Raw genomic sequence first — 18,792 nt, forward strand, 5'->3', positions numbered from 1 at the left:
CAGAAGGCTGTCCAGGTGGCTTTCAGGAGACAGGCTCCCTTCCCTCTCTGCTCTGTCCCTTTTTGCTGGCTTAGGTGAGTCACAAACATTTACTGGTTTACATTGTACTCTTCTGTGGATGGGAGGCTCCATCCCGTCTGGTGTGCGGGTCCCCTGATAGGAGAGCCATGCCCTCTGGGCGACTCCCCGCAGATCTGGCACCAAGGTTTTCACGCACCATCGTGGGTGTTCAGTAACTGTTTTAAGAAGGACTTACTTAGTGTTTAGGTGATAGACAAAGGAGGTACCATGATGAAAGGTGTTATTAGAGCTTCTGATTTCTATCACAGACTTGCTCCTTGCCCAGACGATTTGGTTTCCCTCCCTATTGGCAGAGAATACGAGCCAAAGAGAGGGACCCATCAGGTACATTTCTAAACAAAAGCCAAATTGAAAAAGGACCAGGAACACACAAAGAGGTGCTGGGGCTCTGGTGGAAACCCTTGAGTGCATGATTCCAGCCTGTCCTTGGCTCCTAGGGGGGTGAGCCCAAATGAGTAGCAGGTGCTAGGTTTGACCCCCTGCTCCCTCCGGAATTCTTGCTCTGCTTAGCCCTGGGCCTCCTTCAGGGGCTTCATCTCCTTTACTTTAAAGCTATTGACTTAAGATCGCCTGCCCAAGAAAACTTCCTGTACCCACGAACATGGGTTTGATTTAAGTTTATTGAATGCAGAAACTACATTTATAACTTTTCTATATAGGTCACAGCCCTTAACTCAGACTGTAGTTCAAAATTATTTGCTTCACAATCACCCCTACCAGTGGAGTAAGTTGACCTAGCAGGACCCTTCTCCGACCTGACTTCACGTCACCTGCTCCTGCCATGTTGCTTGGGAACGTGGCATGGGGAAGGTGCCACAGAACACAAACAATGGCGTCCATGCTAATGACGATGGGGTCGCTGTTGATCATTGCTGGAGCAACTTCTACTGAGTGCTTCCAAGAGCCAGGTGTTGCGTTTAAGGGACCCACGCTCATGATCTCATTAATTTTTCCTTTGGAAAGCCTCTGGGGCTGATGCTTGATTGTCATCCTTATGATAAACCTTTACACCCAAGGGAGCTGGGGCTTAAGCAAGACTCAGAGCCTGAGCCCCACATCAGCAAGCAAAGCAGCATTTTCCCTGGTCCTGTGGTCTTTCTCAATCTCAGGGTGAATCAGGAAGAGTGAAAGCCACAAGACATACATTTTCTTATACATAATCGCTGTTCTTAACAGATGGACTGGAATGCTGCTGGCTCTTTCTTTTGGGTTGACGCAAACAGTCAGAATTGACCAGAGTCTATTCTCCACTTCCAGTGGGGAGGCTGATACCTGCAGATCAGTAAGTTCATAGACGAATGTACTTGGGTGACCATATATACAGGCAGAAGGAGCCTGCAAATTTCCCCCCGAAGGATCTTTCTCCACAACCTGCGCTTTTGAGAAAAGAGCCACAACGTTAGATTTTATTCTGCATTCGTCTTTCCATTCCTGCCTCTCCTGGAGAAAGCTCAGCAACAAATATTGGCAATAAAATTATCTACCATAATCATTTTTCTCTTAAGCCAACTCACTTATATTTAATGTCCACCAAAGTTGGTGGGTTAAAAATAACCTCCTATTTTCTCCCGTTCAAGGTGATTGGCATCTCTTTTTCTGCTCAAAATTAGAGAGCGTACCCAAGCTCAGGAGCGGTTTTACTCCTGGCGGCTTGTTGGAACTGCACACACGCACACACACACCCCTGACAGATACAACAGGGATTAATGAGCCATGGCCAGAAGTTTGATTTTTCTGTCAAGTGCTCCCATCCGTTTTTAATAAACAGAAGAACAACATAAACTCCGTTGCCCGCGCTCCGCAGCTTAAACCCAGCCGGTCGCTCCCGGTACCAGGAGTGTTGAGCTGAGTTATGATTCTAAACGACTGACAAATGCTTTTATGAGCCCCTTTGGTAGGCTACTCTGGCGACTGCCTTTGCTCCCCCAGTCCCATCGCTCTGCCTCTCTCCAATATGGGCCGCTCTGTGCTTTGCCAGGGGAAACCGTCAAGTGTAATATCACATTTACAACTAAATGGCTTCAATTTATTGTCACTGGTGTAAAAATGCCAAAATACCCACTGTTTTCCCTTTAAGCCACGCTGTGTGCTCTTTTGCAGAAAGCTGTCTCCCGCAAGGACTAGAAGAGGAGCCAAGGTACGGAGAACTGATCACAGCAGATGGTGGGAACCAGGTAGGATCGTGGAACAAGGGCTGACATTGCGGTGCTCATCCCCCGTTCTGATGAAGCTGCATTCTGTTTCCAGGAAACATCTCTCCTTACCAAAAACCCTCATTCCCAGAATCTGCTTGGTCCACATTCTCTCAAAACTTGCGTTGCTCTGAAAAAAAGAAAAAGAAAAAGAAAGAAAAAAATAAAAAAAGAAAAGAAAAGATGAAGAATACAAATGTCTTTTCTCTTTTCCTTTTGATTTTGCAAAATATTAGGATTTAGGTGGGCCATGTACTCCTTCATTCCCCGAGATAGTCGTTGCCTTAAACCAAACTGACCACAGGATGTCACCAGTGTTCCATGAAAATCCCCAGGAAAGAGCATTTACCTGGTAATGCAAAACTGGTTTCTTAAAGAAGGAAGGTCAGAGCGCATGCATGTGGTCACACCTACAATTTCAAATAAACTCCGGTTTTGCAGCGGCCGCCCCAGCTTTATCACGTAAAATGAAAGCAGCTCTGAGCTGAAGTTGTCCTTGAAGAAGAGGAGCCACCTACAAGGAAAGCCAGTAAACTTAACAGCCCAGAGCTGCTATTTAATTGTCCCTGAAGAGAAGTCACCCTGAGGCAGAGTTAATAACCAATACCAGATCTTATTTTTTCTCACTTTAATTTTCTTTGAAAGCTTCATGCTTGAGCAATGTGGCGACCAATACGTAACAGAATTAGATGCTGCTCAAATACCTTCCTTGTAGCGACATAGTTAGCCAATCCCAAAATGAGAGTCTAAACAGGTAAAAGGGACCTGAGTAGACATCTGAAACCTATTGAGGGAAATTTGGAAAGAAAAATTAGTTAGATCACAAGCCCCTGTCCTCTCTTGCTCTGTGATGGGGCGCACTCAGCCGTGGTGTGAAAGGGCAGGTCGTGCGTGGGTGAGAGCTTTAAGGGGCTGTGCCCAGGAGAGAACACGAGGGGAAGCCAAGGGCCAGAAATTAGGGAGGCAAAATTTCAGTTTCTGTTTGTAAAACACTTCTTCCGTGGCTTCGTAAGTCAAGAGGCCGGAGTTCTCTATAAAAAAGAACAACAACAAAACAAGACCAAAAAACAGAGGGACTTTTCAAAGTTCTCTCCAGAAAAAACAAAAAACAAAACATAGGTCAAGCCAGCCAAAGAGCAAGGCAGCTTGTCAGCTTCCTTCTTGGCCTGCATGAACCCATGGATGAACCCATGGATGAACCCGTGAAATCTTCCACAAGACTCCTGTTGGTTTGTGTTATCAAAGCTTCATGAGCTGACTCAACAAGTATCCTGCCTTTATCCTCTCCGCCGGTATTATCTTGAGTCCTCACCTTTGCTACTGACCGTGGAAGCCTATTCTTTTCAGGCAAGACGTCAGACAGCCCACAGTGGTTCATCTTCAGGACAGTGTGACAGGAAAGAGTTTGCACGGAGGCTGGTTCTCACTCTTTCATTTATCCGTCTGTGGATACAAATCTGAGCACTCTGTTAATTTCAAAGTTTCATGTGGACAATGCTTTTATTGGAATGGCAGCTGATCTGTGCTGAATTGACCCCCTAACCCCAACCCCCTCAAATGCTGAATTTCTAACCCCCAGTGTCTTGGGATAGGACCATATTTGGAGACGGGGTCTTTAAAGAGGGGTTTAAGTTCAAATGAGGTCATATGGGTAGGCCCTAATCTACTAATATGATTAGTATAAGAGAAGGAGATTAGGATGCAGACCCACACAGAAGGAAGGAAGACCATGTGAAGACATAGGGAGAAGGTAGCCATCCACAAGCCAAGGAGAAAGGCGTCAGAAGAAACCAATGCTGCCCACACTTTGATCTTGAACTTCCAGCTTCCGGGTTTGTAGGAAAATAAAATTCTCGTGTTTAAGGCACCTGGCCTGGGGTGCTTCGTGATGGAAGCCCTAGAACACTAGTACAGGGGCTAAAATATCTCACCTTGGTAATACGAGTTCTAGTCACACACTCTTCGGTTAAACACAGCTCCTGTCTCCATAGTAATGACTGACACCGAGAGCCTGCTGAGAGTGTGCGTGGGCTCAGTGACTGCAGACGCAGCCCACACCACCAGTGAACCCATCATTCACGTGAAATCAGACAACAGTGGGGCTGGCTGGGCCTTATAAACCCTCTGGCCCCTTCTAATTTCACTCAGGGCTCTGTTACAGCAGTCTGGACAGATGGAGCACGGGAGTCCTGTCCACCCCCCCCATCCCCAGAGTCAGGGTTCCCCACGGTGCCTTTGGGGCTCACTCTGCGCAGCAAACACGAAGTGTTGGAATTCCTTCAGCTGGGTCAAAACTGCCACGGGTTGTATTTGAGTTAGTTACTTGCCTAGTTTATGCCCTTATGCCTGGACCAACCCTGAGGCGAGCTTGTCTCAGCCCAGCGTCTTTCCACAACACACTGCCTCATAAAAATAACTGATTTATTTAAAAAGAAAAAGAAAGAGACAAAATTCTTTAAAAAGACAAGCTAATAGATAATCGTTCTCACCACCAAGGGATTTGCAAGTCAAAGAAAGGATTCAGCATGCAGGCTCTCTAGGAAGGTCCCCTCGTATATCAGAAATATGACTGGCTCTATAGAAATTCATTTTATGACTCTTTAAGACTCACCTATTTTGTAAAGTGAAAGGGAGCACACAGGGACTCTGAGCATAGCAGGTGGAGTCAGTAGTCATACCCTGGGAGGGTTCCCTAAGGGAAGGGGTCACAGGCCAGCGAGGAAGGGATACACTTTGATGCCCTTGAATCTGAGGGGAACTTTGTGAACAGCAAGCACTGTGTGTGCCCTGTTTCATGCGCATTAGCCACTGATTTCCTTTTCACAACCCTGGGGGGTAAGAACGATGTTTAGCCCCATTCCACAGGTCAAGAGACTGAGGCAGTGAAAGATGAGGTGCTTTGCTCAAGGTCAGATTCCTCGCTGGTCCAAACCACCATGAGCATCCCTAGAAAATAGGGACTTTAGCTTGAATCTGAACTGGAAATTAGAAAATCAAAAAAAGCCACTGGACATTCACAGACTCAAAAATAGAGAACACGTATTGAGCTTCTGGTTCTGAAATTGTTTAATAACTGGAAAGTAGTTTCAAACATGAGTCTGGCCCAGTTTTGAGGAGTCCATTGAGAGGAATACAAGACTTATTTTCCAAAGCGAGTTGCTACATTTTTCAAGGCAATGATTTCAAGTCTGAGGTAGGAGGAAACAGATACGAGGGAGGTGTAATTTAAACATTTTATAACTAATTGATGTGTAAAGTAAAATATAAAGATCCTCCTTGTAGTTTTGACAATTGTGGAATATTCAAAGCCTTCCTTTTTAAGGATTAGGGAAAATATTCAGGTCCTTATTTGTTCAACTCAACCATCTAATTACGTGACTGTCTTCTTCAAAATACCCTACTATAATCTCAGAGGAGATGTGTGAGTGTTCTACGCCATGTCTTCCTTACAATAATAATAAGCAGAAAGTAAATACAATTTGGTGTTTAAATAGCTTTCCTCTTTTCTTTGGCCACCCGGGTCTTCATTTCGTTTAATTAATCTGTTCACTACTGACGCGTACCACCTCTCTGCCATGCTTTGGGATGCTGCGAGTTCCTGGTGTACAAAAGAACAATCCGTGTGGTTGGATTCTGGACTGTGAGCTTGCACGTGGGTGTGCTTGCACTCTGGAAACTTTCTTCCTCATCCCTGTGGGTCAGCAGGGACTTCCCGAGTTGTTAGTGGCTTCTGCCCGTTCTGAGCCGTCCACGGGGTCCGACTCCCCGTGCTGAACTCACCAGCTTAGAGAAAGCAAATGATGTCTAAACACCGTAAGGCACGATACTGTGAGGGACCCCACTGGATATCTGGCTCGTTTGTGCCATTACTGTGTGTTCACTTCTGTAAGCGAATATTTAAGTCTGGTCACTTGCTTGGTTTTCCGTGTTGTTTTTAATGCACAGAGCATCTACCGTTCAGCAGCCCTTGCCCCTCTTCTTTTCTTCCTTCCTGTGTGTGTGTGTGTGTCCTCATTTCCCTCCCTGGCTGCCCCCTCATCAGTACATTCCTTGGCCATCCCCCGGTAGGAGAATCGTGGGGCTGGGGGTGGGGTGGAGGATGAGGGGGGCCCAGGCAGGAATCACTGCCTACCTTTGATGCCTTTTCCAGCGCGGTGCTCTGACTAATGAACAGAAGCCACTAATGAAGAACGAGGCCGGGTCTCTCCTTTTCCAGAGACTGAGCCCATTACCCTCTTGGTCCCCACTAGCCTGCGGGCACCCAGCCTGCTTCCCGAATGGATGACTTCTGGCTCACTGTGCCGCTTCCAGTCCTGGTGCCAGTGGCCGTGAATAACCTTGCTTTTGTGCGTATTTATTTTATTTCGAATTTCTCCACCCTGGTTCTTTCCACCTCCAAACTCCCCACTCCTGCCGCCCCCTTCACTGGCCCCATGTGGTGATGTTTCTTGAAATGTTAGATTCTTTCTTCCTCTGTCCCCCCTCCAGCTCTGGAAGCATTTTGTTTCTGTACTGCTTTGTGAAGCTGGTGCTGAGTCCAGATCCTTGGGGCTTTAAAGTCGAATTAATTATTAAACAGGAAGGGAGCGGTACTTTCAGCAGGCGCCAAGTAACTATACTTAAACTGCAACCTGGCACTGTTTTCCCCACCCTGGTGCTGTGGTTTGCTGAAGGCAACTGGAGATTTTTATTCTAGTTTTAATCAAGCATCTCTGTAAGTTTTCAGGCCGTTAAGATTTGGCAGCGGAGGGCTGGGAAGTCAGTCTTCATCACCCCCTGACCATTTTGGAAAAAAAATATATTATTGTTTTTTAAATCAGAAGTACTTTCCCAAGTTCATAAATCAACCTGAAATTGACCGCTCCCTACTGTGCACCCTTCCTGAGAACAGGGTGGGCTTTTCTCTCAAACGTATGTGCATGTTGTCTTCTATTTCTATCAATTAGTTCCCGCTTGTAGAGAAAGATGAGGTTTTTCGGCTAGAATCATCAGAGCATTGACCTTGTTGCCTTGTGATTGTTATGGTCATGGCTTTAATTTGGAGGCTAAGTTGATGATACCAGGATTGAGAACTACTAATGATGGACATGTAGTCGATTTCCCTAATTTCCTGAATCCAGGCATGAATAGTTTTAAGAAATCCACAACCCTTTGGAGTTGCTGGGCCCACTTGGCCCAGATACTGGCCATGGGTGTCCTGTCCCAGCTTTGTGGGGTAGTCGGTGCCAGTGTTTTGTAGAGAAACCCAAGCCCCTATCAAAGGTATCAAAGTAACAGCCTGAAAGGGCCAGCTGACCCCATGCCGGGCGCCCCCCTTTGATTTTCACAGGGCTGCTGGCGTGTGGTGGCGGTCCTTTCCTGGTCTCAGCTGACTGGCTTTCCACAGGAAGCTGGATAGGAAGAGCGCTCAGTCTGCTTCATTAAGTCTCCCCTGTGGCTGAGCAGCCTTGCGGGCTGCCGCAGTGGGAGGGGGAAGAGCTCTCTGGGTGCAGCTGGGTGCGTAGGTAGGAGCATGAAGCATCCTCAAGAGGAAAGGGAACAAAGATTTGGTTAAAAATTTAGATTCATGCATATACATTGGGAACAGGGCAGAAAACAGTAAGCCCAGCACATACAACCCTCCTGCTCTCCTCCCGTGGCTTGTGACGAGTGTGCACGTTCGTGACTGAGCAAGGTACACCCTTCCCACCCTTCACGGTGTGTGGGGGCGGGGGGAGCGTTCACTGTGCACATCCTTTCTCTGTGAGAACGGGCAAAAAGGAGGGATGATCTGGGAGCCTGGCTAGCCAATACTCTCTTGAAATGCTTATTTCCTGTTAGAGATAAATATATGTGTGTGCACACATAGATACATACATTTATTTATACGGGCTGACAATTCTTACTTTTAAAAACACATAAAATTCCTACCTCATGTATATTATCTACATCTTGACTGTATAATTTCCATCAGCCAATACATTGAATAATGCTAAGGAAAAAGTGTGGTCCATTGGCTCATTTAAAAAGACCGGTGAGAAGAACCCGGATACATTCACACTCCTGAGAATTTAACTGAACTCTAAATTTCAGCGACCTTCTCTAGACTTCCCTGCATTGCCATCTTCCCCACTGGCGGACCTTTCCTCACTGTCTCATCCTGGGACCCCCCATCTTCCCCCCACCCCCCGAGTGCCGATGCTGCTTTTGGTTCCCACTCTCCTGTTGGGTCCTGTTACTTAGGATTCTACAGTGGCTGCACTGTAATCGTTAGGCTTCTGACTCCACGAAGTAATTTAAGAACTTAGATGAAAAATGATGTATTCCGCATCGAGCAGTATTTGGAAGATATATTTACTAAACAGACGAGTTTGTACAATTTCGACCTGTTCTTCATGTCCCGTTCTCCCCCACTGTCCCCGAAAATATATTAAGAACTGGTTTTAAAATGAAATGATCGGATTTCTGGTCTTCGACTAAACAAAGATCTCAGTCCTTTTGGTTTGAAAATGAGCTGTTACTCTCATCTCTCGCCCATGGAGTGTTTGCAGCACAAAACTTTCAAAAATACTTTATTTAAAGTAATCTCCTAGGGGCTGCCCTGAATCTTCCATGTTCAGATATTGGAGCATGCTGGAAAAGTGAGTTCGCTTCGTTGAAAAGGAAAACTGGCCAACCACAATAACAACACTGTAAACGAAAACAAAAACAAAAAGAGGAAAGAATATGGGGAATATAAAATATGCATGCACTGCTTTTTCAACACCTTTTATTCCCCCTCGCTTTCAAGATAACTCTCAAAATATCATCAAGACCTATAGTTTCCTGCAGACTATCTCCCCCTGAACGCCAAAAAAGAAAGAGTTAGGAAATGCGTGTTTCTGTCTGATTTGCGTCAACACCGTTCTGAAAGAATAATGAGGCATTGCTGTCGTCGCGAGGAAGATTTACTTTAAAAGGGGGGCGGTCTGGGCGGTTGTCACCGTCCCTACTTGCTCTTTGGAACGACCAGCACCGGGCAGGGCAGGCTTCCGTGCCTCGCGACAGGCTTCGATTCTCGGCTGAGCCCAGCCGCCTGCCACGTTGCAGTCCATCTCTGCAGGTGTATGGGCCACAGCCCTAGGCAAGGCCGTCCCTGCCTTCCCCCAGAGGTCTCGGAGCCCTTCTGCTGCCCAGCTGGTTCCAATTTGAGGCCTACACTCAGTGCTGGAGCTGTATTGAGTTTCTTCCCTGAAACCAACAAAACCTGCTTCAGCATTTTGCTTGGATTAAAATATTTGTCCCTTTTTTCACAGGGCAGAAGGAGGACTCCTGAAGCCTCCGAAGGAAGGAAATCATTACAGGGCCCTACAGAAGTAGGTCATGTGCTACAGCTGCTCATAGTTTAAGAGGAAGAAACATGGGACCTCAAACCTGGAACACGACTCTTTCAAAATGCTTGAGAGCAGCCCAAGAAAAACATCCTCCCGAGGCTTATCTAATAACCATGATCTATAATCGTCTCAATGTGTGCTTGCGTTTCCTTCGGAGTTTGCACCTACTTCCCAGAGCTAACGAGATGCTGAAACAGAACACAGAAAAATTTAATGAAGGGGATTTAATAGTTTGTGTTAAAGCTAATATGGTCCATTAGGAACTGTCATTTTTATAAACAATGAAGATATGTTACCCTCTCCTTTGGTGTAAAGTCATTCCATGCAGGACCTGTAAACATTCAGTAATGATCTGTAGAACATGCATGAAAGACAATTAAGGCGCCACTTGAAAGAAAAGTCTCTTTTGCTCGCATATTTGGTTTCTTGCTAAATAAACTAGGAAAGATCATACATGTGTCAGCATACGCAGACATCGTGCAGAGGAACACGTGTGTGCATCGCCTTGACAAAATCAAAGAATAAGGGTCTTGTAAGTGTGTTTGGTTTGCGTAAGCTTGGGAAATATCGGAGGCGATTAGTTAATTTAGGATCACAGTTTCGGTTCTTCAGTTCATGCTGTAGTAATAGATCCGCCGCTATGGTATGGGGGTGTAGGGAACATGAAATTAACAGTTCACGATGCCATTAAAGGCGCAATGACAACCTTCGAAAGCTGTAAATAAAAAAGTTTCTGTAAAATCTACGCACTGCCAAGATAGTACGTTCTGCTGGGATCCAACTACCTTTCGGAATTTATTTCTTCAATTGTGGCCAGCACCCAACAGGGGTTGGGTTTTAGGAATTGTCTATTTTTTGGAGCCTAATGAAATGTACTAGAGAAAATGAAATCTCGACTCTCCCTGACTTCGTAAACAGAGTTTGTTCCCTCGCTCTCCGTTTTCTCTTAAAGACAAATGGCTCCTTCTTACAGGTTTTAGGTTTGGCAGAATTTGATGAAAAATTCTCCCAAGTCCTTGGTGTTTCCTTCTGTGGACAAGAGGGGGAAGGTGCGGGGATGGGGGGAGTGGGGAGGTCCAGATTAAAATTATTCTACTTATTCACAGAGACTTGAAAGCTCTGGTGAAGAGTTTTGAGAAGTAGCCTCAGGCAGAACTTGCTATCAATGAAGGCCAGGAACAAAAAACATTTAAAAGCAGATTACAAATCCCTCCTAACAAAGCAAAATCAAATCACTGATCGATAAGTGCAGCTGGGTTTAAATTGTTTCCTTAAAAAGGCTTTACAAACTTTTTTGAACGATAGGCTGGAGGCTGAACCTTTTATGCTTCAGAGCAAGTTCCTTCTGGAAAAGTCTTTCCCCTCTCTTCCTGGGAGGCCTCTCCTGGGACAAGCCAGAGTTCCTCTTTTCTTGCTAAACATGGCCCTGTGGCTGGAAAAGACTTGCAACATGGTTTCCAAGAAAGGGGAAGATGTTCTTTGATGTATGTCAAGGGCTCTAAGATATTTTAGCAAATCGTCCCAGTAGCCTAGCTGGATTCCCCATGGTCATCTCGGAACTATTTGTGAAATGCCCAAACTGGGGTGTCTCCTGTTGCTATAGAATCAACCTGAAACCTAAAGAAAATCTTTAACAAAGAAATGCCCCAGACACTAGGTCACTCAAGCCACAAGAATGTGGGGGGTAGATTGTGGCTTGCTGTCTAGATCAAGGCCATGTGGGGGATGTGGAGACATACCTCCCAGACCCATACTTAAACTCAGATGCCTAGCCCTTTTGGTGACTGAATTCAGAGTTTTGTTTTGTTTTGTTTAAAAAAAAAAAAGGGGAGAGAGAAAAGAAAGGAAACCAATGAGCAAGTGGTGTTTAATTTATTCCCATATGTTCCAAATGGCACAGAGATAAGCAAAAAGGGTTCTGGTACATTTTTTAATGATTTCATTATCACCAGACAAGAATTGAAAGATCGTCCAGATGTTACTGGAGAGATAGAAAAATGAGATTAAAATGTAAAAATAATAATAATACTATGAATGGCTCCCTGCCCTAGAAAAGTCCTGGGCCGACCTGGTGTGATCTTTGAAGTTAGGCCTATTTGCAAATGAGTTTATACAAAAGGCAGGTGAAGAGTAGGTACAAAAACTTGGTTCTGGCCTGGCCCTCTCTTCTGTCCATGAGCATCATTTGACTGGCCAGTGGCCGGGGTGGGAGGGCGGGGATTTGTAATTTTGGAGAAGAATCGGCAGGGGCAAAAGATAAAGGAGTCTCCCTTGTTCACATGGGCTTCCCCAGGCTGAGTGGTGGCCTGGCCTCAGCCCGTGTCTCACACACACAAGAATATGTGGAAGACAGGAATTACCCCCTTGCAAGTGGGTCACAGACCTACTCCTCCCTTTTTCCTGGGCTCTTCCATTCCCATAATATTCACCTTGAAGGAATGGATCCTGTCCCATTACAAAGTGTCTTGGCCACTCTTGTCTGAAGAAAGCTCTCCCTTTTTTGAGGGCTCCTGTCCTGCTCGTATAGAAATAATTTACTTCCTAGCAAATGGTTTTATTATCTCTTCACAGGCCTGCGTGTCACCTAGAAGACAGTAAGCTCCCTGAACGTGAGGACGGAAGTTTTCTCATTCCTGCTCTGGGCTCTTACTGTCCCAACTGCTCAGTAAAAATCGGTCTATTAGGGGTGCCTGGGTGGCTCAGTTGATTAAACGTCTGCCTTCGGCTCAGGTCATGATCCTGAAGCCCAGGGATGAGCCCCACATCAGGCTCCCTGTTCAGTGGGGAGCCTGCTTCTCCCTCTGTCTGCCGCTCCCCCTCCCCACCACTTGTGCTCTCTCTCTCTGACAAATAAATAAATATAAATCTTTAAAAAAGGTGGAAGCAAGAAGTGGTTTTGGGAAAGAAATCTCCCCTTGACAGCACTGTCTGTCCCCTCGAACCTTCTTCTAAAAATCCCTTGAGAACAGGAACTGCAACTCCTGAGTTTGGATTTCAGGCCCTTGTCACCCTTTTATTCCATTAGGCTAAGACCTTCCACCACCGGGCAGAAGGAGCAGAACTCCCATCTCCTTGAAAATATTTGAGTTGCCATGTTTCTTCGTTCTGCATGACAAACACAGAAGGACACGTTTGTTTCATGGCTAAAGCACTATCTGACCTACCTTGAAACCCCAAGAAAAATTCTCCAGCCACAGAGTTGTTTTCTAATGTTGGAAATAACCTCTTTCAGCAAAACGTTACATGAATACAATATAAATCAGTATAGCTATCTGAGTTGTGTAGTTGAAACATTTTTAGGGATACTTGTAAATTAGGTTCTCAAAATTCTAACAATATCTACTTGTCTTTTTACTTAGAATTCTTTAATTTTATATTTTTAAAGATTTTATCTATTTATTTGAGAGAGGAAAAAAAAAAAAAAAAGAAACCATGATCGAGGGTTGGGGGAGAAGCAAGCTCCCTGCCGAGCAGGGGGCTCGATCCCGGGACCCGGAGATCATGATCTGAGCCAAAGGCAGATGCTTAACTGACTGAGCCACCCAAAGCACCCCAATCTTTACATAAGATTTTTTTTAATTTTAGAGTTTATCTTTAAGTAATCTCTATATCCAACATGGGGGTCGAAATCACAACTCTGAGATCAAGAGTCATGTGTTCTGCAGACTAAACCAACCAGGTGCCCCTATAATTCTTTCCCTTTTACCAAAAGACACCTAATTTCCTGTTTCCGGGAATGGAAACAAACAATATATAGCAGTGCATTTATTATGTTAAGGGTTGATCACTGGGTTGTTCAAGCCGCTGAGAACTTTTTGTCTTTGCTCCTGGAGAGGCTTGAAGGATGAGTCTCTCAGCGGTTAACGGTCTTTGTTAATTCATGTGCCACGAAAGTTCTTTTTGCTTGTAGTACAAATCACCTGGTAAAGAGCAAGTTCATCTCTTTAGCTGAAAAAACGTCTGTCAACTCCCCCATATACACAAATACGAGTGACAGCAAAGTTGCGTGTAAAGCCCATTAGTTGCCAAAGCTATTGTGTTCAGCTCTTCCTGCTTGTGTCTGTAACAGGACACAGAGTCAGTGGCTCCAGTTTATACAGCCAGGGCCCTGTTTCCCTCAGTGGTTCTTCAGGTGCATAAAGGCAAGGTCATCCCCAGATTACTGTGGTTTTAGTACACAGAACTCACTAACGGAATTCAAAATCTAAGTCTGTGCATGGGTTTTTAGTCTATATATATATCAGGTAAAGGCTTATTTTCCACGAAATAGACATGCTCTAAGATCCTGGAGACAGTTGTTGGACACCCATCATGATGGCATGTATCATTTTTACTACTCTGTGGCTTGGGCGGCCAGCTTCAAGATGTCAGTGAGAAGGTCCATAAAGGGAGTGTGACGAGAACGTGGAAGTGTCAGTGAGGACCTTAAGTCCCCACAGCCCGTTGGAGCCGTTTTACCTGACTTTAAAAGCCCCCCTTCCTCCCTCAGTGATCTTTATGGAATTACCTGCCTTGTTGGTCCATTGTCCCACACAAGCAATTTGGTGTTTTCACCAACCTTGGTATCCTTCTGCTCTAGGACTTGCTCATTCTGGCCTGGAAACTTTCTCTTGTGTCTGCCAGTCATCCTGGAGTCTCCCCAACCAGTCACTTTTTACCTCTTCCAAAACTAACTCTTTAAAGCTTTCATGGAAGTAAAAACTCTAGTAGAGTACTGGGAAGCGTTGGTCAAATAAAAGCCGTTTAATTGAACTTGGGATGACGTCACCCGATGACAAGTCCTCGCTTATTTCCCTGTCTTTCAAGAAGCTCTCCAGATGAACTCCGGTGTATATCCGGTCCTTCCGCTTCCGGAGATCCTCCTGCTTCTTCGGTTCTCAGTTCTTCAGTTTTTACTGTATTCTTCTACTTATCTGGAACAGGTGCGTGTGTATGCGTACGTGCCCATGTGCACAAGTTATTTTGGGACTACGAGATCCTTCAGGAGGACAGGAATTATCACCTTCCTTTTAAAATTTTTACTATGAGTCCCATTCCCACCTAGTGTCAATAATCCCAGAAGTCATTTGATAAACATTGCCAAATTACTGGTAATTTTTAAGGGAGAATTCTTGTGACTTCAATAAAAACTTCACCTGGGAAAGAAAGATAGAGTAGAGCAAAAACACTGTGCTCTAGTTCTGGATTAGTTCTGGACTAGTTCAATTCTACAAAGTGCATATTTAATAAGAAACCCTAATAAAGAAGAAGTAATGGAAAAATGAGTAATTTTATTTTTTTAAAAAGATTTATTTATTGGGGTGCCTGGATGACTTGGTTGGTTAAGCATTTGCCTTTTGCTCAGGTCATGATCCCAGGATCCTGGAATCGAGCCCCACATTGGGCTCCCTGCTTAGTGGGGAGTCTGTTTCTCCCTCTCCCTCTGCCTGCTCATGCTATCTCTCTCTCTTAAATAAATAATATATAAAATCCTTTAAAAAATAAAAAAAAATTATTTATTTCTTGGAGAGACAGAGAGGCAGCACAAGAAGGGGAAGTGGCAGGCAGAGGGAGAAGCAGCCTCCTGGTTGAGCAAGGAGCCTGAAGTGGGACTCAGTCTGAGAACCTGGGATCCTGACCATAGCCAAAGGAAGATGCTTAACCAACTGAGCCACCCAGGCATCCCCAAAATTAGTGCTTTAAAATGCAGATTTCTTTTAGTGTTTCTAATTTTAAGTAGGTTTTGAGGTGGGTAGAACATAGTTCATCTTCAGATAATGTAGTCACAAGCAGAGCTGTCCTATGAAGGTTATTCAACCAGTGTTTACCAAAGATACCTCTTGATTCTTTTCTTTTATAAGTAGTGATAGGATTTTTAATCCATTTTTTTTCACTAAAACTCTCTTGTCTTCTTGTCTAGGAATTGGACTATCACACCAAAAAAAAAAAAAAAAAAAAAAAAAAGAAAGAAAAAAGAAGTCAGAAAAGAAACAAAGGGTATCACCATTTTTCTGACATTTAATTTACTTATTTCATTTATTCATTCATTTATTCAGGAAATAAAGAATTTCTGCCTATGGGCATAAGAGATCAGGGGGAAAAAATGTGGAGTCATCCACAAGGTTGAGGTAGAGCTAATGTGTTCCCATCAGATGTCCTGGGATGACTTTTGAGTTTGATTTTTGAAATTCATTCAGATATACAAAGGCCCAGTGGAGAGTTCAGAGAGTGCTGAGATTTAGTTATCCAGGAGACAGTTCAGTGCCTGCCTTGGGAGGAAAGCAACTTACAAAGTCTGAAAGATGTAAGGAATGGGTTGCCATTAATCCACTAAGAGATTTCTGCAGGGGAATTTCTGCAAGCTTCAACTCACTATAATGTGGTAGCAAATGCGGTTCTGCAGAGATACTTAGTAAAATTCTCAATGAACTAGTAGCAAACCCAGCTCCTTGTACATCTGATACCATTGTATTTATCTAGTAGTCAGCAAAAGAAAAAAAAAAAAAAAACAATGTACGATTATTTTCCTAAGTAAAAGCGAATGAATGAAAATCTAAATCAGCCAAATTGTGCCTTAAAAAGGCATACTTTGACAGAGAGTAACAGTGGGAACTGCATAGTTTGTTGTCTGAATTAAATACAAATTTACACACCCAAATGACTAAAATAATGAAAGTGATAGATTAGTGTATTGATGCATAATCACTGTCTAGAATGCAGAACTTATGAGCAGCCTGATTTTGAGAACAATTACATGTAATTAAAGCTGTGCTGGTTACCAAAAAAAAAAAAACAACAACCCAACAAAACCCCAAAAAACCAACAACAACAACAAAAAAAAAAGCAAAAAAAGCCCAGAGAAGCCCTTTGTGTATAACACCAACTAATTACTTTTTTTTTTCCCCCAGGGAGGATAGCTCTTAAATATCTGTGCTGCTATTTATATCTGAGCCCATTCAGGAGTGATAGTGATATGAATATGGATTGCTTAGTGTGTTCTTAGAATGCGATTCGCAACTCATGCTTTTTCACCAGTCCTCTTTAAACACCTTTATAAAATAATAACATCCTTAAGACTTTATAAAATAATAACATCCTTAAGACTCTTATGTAAGAAGGCCATTAAGATTCCTGCTTTCTGGAGCACCTGGGTGGCTCAGTCCCTAAGCGTCTGCCTTCAGCTTGGGTCATGATCTCAGGATCCTGGGATTGAGCCCCAGTTGGGCTCCCTGCTCAGAAGGAAGCCTGCTTCTCCCTCTCCAGCGCCCCCTGCTTGTGTTCCTCTCTCACTGTATATCTCTTGGTCAAATAAATTAAGTCTTAAGGAAAAAAGGATTCCTGCTTTCTTCATTGTTAATAAAAACAAATCTTTAGGCACCTAGGTGGCTCAGTTAGTTAAGCATCTGCCTTTGGCTCAGGTCATGATCTTGGGTTCTGGAATCAAGCCCTGCACTGGGCTCCCTGCTCAGTGGGGGGTCTGCTTCTCCCTCTCGTCCTCCCTCTCTGTGCTCTCTCTCTCTCCCTCAAATAAATGAATGAAATATTTAAAACAAAAACAAAATTTTAAAACCCCAAATATCTAGACCTAGCATGGCAGTTTGTAAATCAATTTTTCTGGCTTTGTCCTCACTACCTGAAGGGCGACTCATGGTAAATACAGGAATGCTCCAGTGTGACAAACACTCTTTTCCTTGTAAGGTCCCCCAGTACGATCGTATTTAATCTAGCCTCACGACAGTCCTGAACTTCTGTGTCACTCCAGCATAAAAGGTTGTAGTGGTTCGTGTCTGTGTCACCAGGCACCCCCCATTCCTTGCCTTTTGGTAAGATGCAGGTTCAGCCAGCTGTCGGGGCTGCGGGAGAGGCTCTCGCACTGGTGTCCAGCTGCCTCCAAGGCTGCAACCACCTTCCAGGTGCAGTGACTTCACCCATTCCCCCCTCTATCCTAGTTACAGAACCACTTCTGGATTTTCTAAGGCAGTTCTTTCAGACATGTTCATCATTCAGAGGATAAGCAACAGCGGCTAGATCCCTTTCCTGTTGTAGAATTGTCCGCACAAATCAGGGAAGGGGGTTTCTATGTCTAGATTCAGCGGGCAGGAAGAAAAGTCACTGGAAGAAATACCAAAATAAACGAGAAAATGGATTTTATTCAGGCGGGTGACCTCTGAGAGGTGTTTTGTTTATTTTCTGTTACCCAAGGTGCTTCTGACTTTTCTGGAATGAAAGGTGATCTGTCGTGCTTGACCATGCGAGATGGGAGATGGCACTGTCCAGGGGGGCAATTCCTGGCTTCAGCCATCAGTGCTCTAAGACTTTCAGAGACTTATCTTATTCCAGGTCTCCATGGGTCCCATTGGAAAAAACTACAGTAATATCTATGTCATAATGCTATTGTGAAGATGAGGAGATTTACAAAAAGGAGGCTTTCCGTGCCAGATCCAAAAGAATTTTGAGTTGCCCTTAGCTGTTCATTAATTAGTTGTATGTAAAAATTAGTAAAAACACAAAAATGAATGATTACTACACGTTAATTTTACCTCAGATTCTCATCGTATTCCTCACTTCTTTGGGTTAGGATATCATGGCAGAAAGTTCTTACTGAATATCGACCTGGTTATATGCTGAAGACATTTTTCTGGAAGGGCACAGACAATACTGTTGATAGCAATTTCCTCAGTGGAAAGGATCGGTCAGGAGAAGGAAGAAGAACTCTTCTTTGTCTTGTACAGGTCTCTGTAGAATTGAATTTTTACTGTGTGCAGTATATATTTTACTTTACTGTAACAGACATGGACACCAAAGTGGAAATGCACTTTTCACATTAACTGATGCTGCACAGGATTCTGGGAGGCAAGAATGGTTTAAATGAAAGACACTGTGGCCCATCTCAAGGCATAGTGGGGATACATGGGGACCCCACACCCTATTACTGACCTCAACACACTCTGATATGGGGATTATAGTCCATATGAGTTGGCCTCAGTCAGACCTGATGTTGAACATCAGTCTGGACACTGGTGAGCTGGGGTGCCCCTGAGAAAGTTAGTTCATCTCTCTGGGCAGCACTTCCCTCACTGGATAGGTTTTAAAAGGAGGATCATAATGTCAAATTCTCCATTTTTCTACTTCCACGTGTGTTGTGAATATTAATAAGCTCTGCCATAGGGTAGGGTGGGGAAAGTTGG

Source organism: Mustela lutreola, chromosome 9 (genome assembly GCF_030435805.1).
Source record: "Mustela lutreola isolate mMusLut2 chromosome 9, mMusLut2.pri, whole genome shotgun sequence".
NCBI lineage: Eukaryota > Metazoa > Chordata > Mammalia > Carnivora > Mustelidae > Mustela > Mustela lutreola.